Raw genomic sequence first — 4398 nt, 5'->3', positions numbered from 1 at the left:
GCGGCGGTTCAGGTAGAGGGGGAGGGGTTAGGTAGGCTGTGCCGGGGGGTGTTGGTGGCGGCTGGAAACGTGGAGCGTGGGTGGAAAACTGGGTGGTGCTAGGTATGACTAGGTTCACAGTGCTGGGAAGGGAAGGAGAGAAATATGTACGAGAAAGCGAGAGACAGAGTGGAGATCGAGTGGGAGAGAGAAAGAGAAAGAGAAAGAGAAAATGCGAACGAACTAGCGATTGAGTGAGCAACTGAGAGAGAGAGAGAGAGAGAGAGAGAGAGAGAGAGAGAGAGAGAGAGAGAGAGAGAGAGAAGTAAAAACGCCCGCAGGAAGAATGGGGAGGCCTCCGACGCGGCTGTCGCGGCCCCAGGGCCGTATCGACCACCCCAACCTCCGATCCTCTTCTCAGCATTCGCGACGGCACAGGCACCGATATGACTTCCAACCGTTTCCACGTATATACATATATCTCATGTTTCGTTCCGAGAGTCTTGTTCTCTTTCTCTTTTTCATCCTTTCACACTTTGCTCTGTCCATTAATTCAGAGAACGAAGATAAGTTTATAACCTGGTCAAAATGTTCACGAATCTTCGTATATTGGACGAGTATCGAAAATTTATAGTATCGGTTCTAGAATGATCCAATTTTCATATTGGAAGAATAAGTATGTTATGATTATCATTGTTAAAATGATTTTAATAAAAAGTAAATTGTATTTTAATGCAATTGACAATTTACAAATAATTTTTCATTTTTTTTCCATAACGATGGATGTGAACTGGAATCATTACGATATCCCATGTTCGAAGAAATGATTATTGCGTGACGATGTAAATGTAAATGTGCATTTGTCCGCATTCAATTAAACGAATAAAGAAAGAAAGAAGCGTTTGGAAAGGTGCGAAGCTTTAACAAACGATAAAAGCAACGACGACGATAGTCGCGGTAAGAGCGAAGGCGAGGGAGGGCGAGAGCGAGGGTGATGGCGACGGCGACGGCAATTTGGAGAACCACGGACGCTGGGCGATGGGTAGGGTTGTACGTGTGCTGGTGCAGGGGTTAGAGAGAGTGGGTGGGTAGTTGGTTGGTTCGGCGGTGGATGCATAGGGGTGGTGCCATCGGTTCGGAGGCAAGAGGGAAAGCCACCGGCAGAATCCAACCTCACCAATCAATACTTAGGGTTCAAGGGCATCGCCCGACCAATTATCCCAGACTAATTGACACGCGAGACAAGAGAAAAAAGATTGTACCTACACTATCTTTTTTATACTTTTTGCGCGACGGACAACGACTACGAGATTCTCGTCGAATGTTTCTAGAAATGACTCGCCACTCGAAAACTCGATATGACGTAGCGAGGAACATTCGTATTCGTTTTCGATTGATTCCTATCCAAGTTGAAGCTAAACTGGACAAATGTTTAATTTATTCAAGATTTAGAAAGATTAATGCAGGACAAATTTAAAAAAATTCGTTTGAAATTAATTGGAACGTGTCTCTTTTTAAATGTAAATAAGTAAAGTAAAATAGAACAAACAAATGAAAACTGGAAAGGAGTAAACAAGGCGTTACCGAAAGATTTTTAGATGATGATAGAAGAATATAAACTCAAGTTCTTTCGTAGAAAGAAATAAGAAAAAGAGGGAAGGGGAGAGAAGGAGGACAAGAGAAGTCCAACAGGTGTAAATCCGCAAAAAGATCGACCGTGGAAACGTTTCACGAGAACAGGAAGGACGTGAAGGGGGTGGTTGGGGGCTTGGTCCGTGTAAGATTGTACTAGCAGACGGTTGAAAGGTATGCGTTATACAACCATGCCTGTACGAAGAGACTGGTCGTTAGAGAAGAAGAGCAGAAAAACCAAGGAAGGGGAAAGCGACGTGAGAGAGAGAGAGAAAGAGAGAGAGAGACGAGAAAGAGAAACGAAAGAGAGAGAGAGAGAGAGAGAGAGAGAGAGAGAGAGAGACGAAAGACGAGAGAGAAGAAAAGCAGAGAAGAGAATGTACTGGGGAATCCCTGAAGATGGTCGTAGGGTCGTCTCCGCTATTACGAATACGGCGTCATAACGGAATTGATAATGTAACGGACGTCACGAGCATAACCTTCCTCTCTTCTTCTCCACGCTACATAACCTCCTTTCTCAATGGAAGTGTGACTCTCGCTACCACGTGCTCTTCGAACAAGTTGCAACAACAAGTAGATGTCGAATCTTGCGATACTTACGATTTTATCGTAATTTTAAATATTTTTTATTTTCACAATTTAATATATTCTTTTAAATTCTCTCTCTTTCAATTCTTTTTTGATTCAGTAATTTTATGTTTTATTTTTTGTTTTCTTTTTTTTTTTTTTATATCGTATTCTTAAATATATTATATCAAGAATATTATTCGATTTGCATGAGAATTTTAATTATCAATTAATAAAAGTACGCATTAATTTACGATTATTTAGTGGTAAAATTTAAGAGGGCAAGATAAGATGTACCGGTCGAATGTTTACGAATATGAAGTGGAGAAGCCTGATAATGCGGATGGCGCAGTTTCATAGACATTCCACAGGACTCTTGCATTACATGCACATTGCATACATGTTACGCAGGTTATACGCACGTTATATGTACGCGTGGACGCATGCAGCTATATACACGCACACACTCGATTATTACTCTTCAGTTGTTGTTCATTCGCAGAAGATCGCTTGATCCGCTTGTAGAATTGAAAGAGCTAATTTTGTAACGTACAAGTCACGTAGCCACTATTTTTTTTTTTTTTTTGATGAAAGACCAACGGGACTCGATGCACTTGACTCGAATTCATTGATTTAACCACAAATTTAACGTATCACTGGTCAAAACTCGCAGCACGCATACTTTGATTCGGTTGAGTTTATCAGAGCAAGCGATGCCTTCTGATTAAATCATCGAGGGTGACGATTACGCGCGACATGTTGTTTCCACAGCATGCACGACACTTCACTCGTTTGATCGATGCTGCGTGCATCGTAATCCGTGTATTGTTCCAAAGTGGATTATTCGAATATTGTAAACTTCAAATACGTCCCAATCAAATCAACTTTAGATCGAATTCTGAACATTTTTATCTCATTCACGATGAGAGAAAGACACTAAGAATTAAATTGTAATGTTTCTCGTATTCTTCGTAAATTATTACACGATAATTAATCACTGTATAAATTTAGTTAACAATATTTTAATTCGAAAATGTAAAAGAATTACGTTATTCTTTGATACACTAAAATATCTCGACCACGATAGTTCACGTGCACAATACGACCGTCCAAGATTCGGCGGGTAGTAGTACGTGTCGTGTATCCATGTAAAACTTTCCCTTCCTTTTCTCTCTCTTCTGTTCTCTCTCTCTCTCGCTCGCTCGCTCGCTCGCTCGCTCTTTCTCTCTCTCTTTCTTCCCTCTCCCTTTGCCGTTGTCTCTTTCTGTGTGTTGCGAGAAGTTCATCGGAGCAATGCCCATTCTATGGCAAGTAGCAATAACGCGACGCGTCTCCCAAGACAGTCTTCCATTCCGATGCGAAGGAAGTTGTATCGTTTATCACTTACCTGACTGCAATATTCCGTGGACGAATGATCCCTCGTTGAAAGTGTAAAGATGTACACGGAAGAAATAGGAAGAGAGGAAAAAAGAAGAAAGAAAGGAATAAGGAAAATTTGATGAGTGATTGAAAAATAAACAAAGGAAAGATCATATGCGACGAGCAGGAAAAAAGGAAAAAAGGAAAGAATAGAAACAAAGCGAAAAACAAATAAAGAAAGAATTGAAATGGGGAAAGAAAAGGAAGAGAAAAGAAGAAAAAATAGAAGAGAAATTAAAGGTAGAATAGCTGATAGAGAAGAAAGAGAAGAAAGAAGGAAATAAAGAAAAAGGAAAAGACGTAGAAAGAAGAATAAGAGGATAAAGGAAGGAAGAAAGAGGAAGAGGAGGCGGAGGAAGAGGAGTTGGAAAAGGAAAAGAAAAAGATGAAGGAAGAGGAGGTGGTAGAAGAGGAAGAGGAGAAGCGAAAGAAAAAAATAAAAAGAGGAAGAAGAAGAAGAGGCGCAGAAGTCACGACGAGAAAACGAGGCGGTATCGGCGTTAGTAGAGTCGACGTCGTGAAAAAGCCAGACGAAACCGTGTACGAGGAGGTTACGACCACGTAGAACGAGAGGATAATTCCTGGCAGGGCCCGATCTCCTACGCGGCGAAGCCCAACGAAAGTGAAATGGCATTCGGCGCTCCGTGCTGAGGGCGCACGGCATTCGGAGGAGCGAGGAGATGAAGAGGACGCGGTGAAGAGCGGGAGGAAACAGCGGCAGCGGCAGAGCCAGAGCCAGAGCCAGAGCCAGAACCGAGGAGGAAGAGGAGTATCAGGAGGAGGAGGAGGAAGAGGAGGAGG

General features: G+C 42.1%; 1 protein-coding gene across 6 annotated transcripts in view; it reads right to left on the bottom strand.

The window, feature by feature from the left end:
- The window catches only part of LOC102676190 (protein bric-a-brac 2-like), a 22023-nt gene that overhangs the window by 4849 nt on the left and 12776 nt on the right, over nt 1-4398 (bottom strand). The gene's annotated exons all lie outside the window — the stretch shown is intronic.

This window comes from Apis dorsata, unplaced genomic scaffold, assembly GCF_000469605.1.
Source record: "Apis dorsata unplaced genomic scaffold, Apis dorsata 1.3 scaffold_326, whole genome shotgun sequence".
In the NCBI taxonomy this organism is placed as follows: Eukaryota; Metazoa; Arthropoda; class Insecta; order Hymenoptera; family Apidae; genus Apis; species Apis dorsata.
This window is presented reverse-complemented; position numbering and strand designations above follow the sequence as displayed.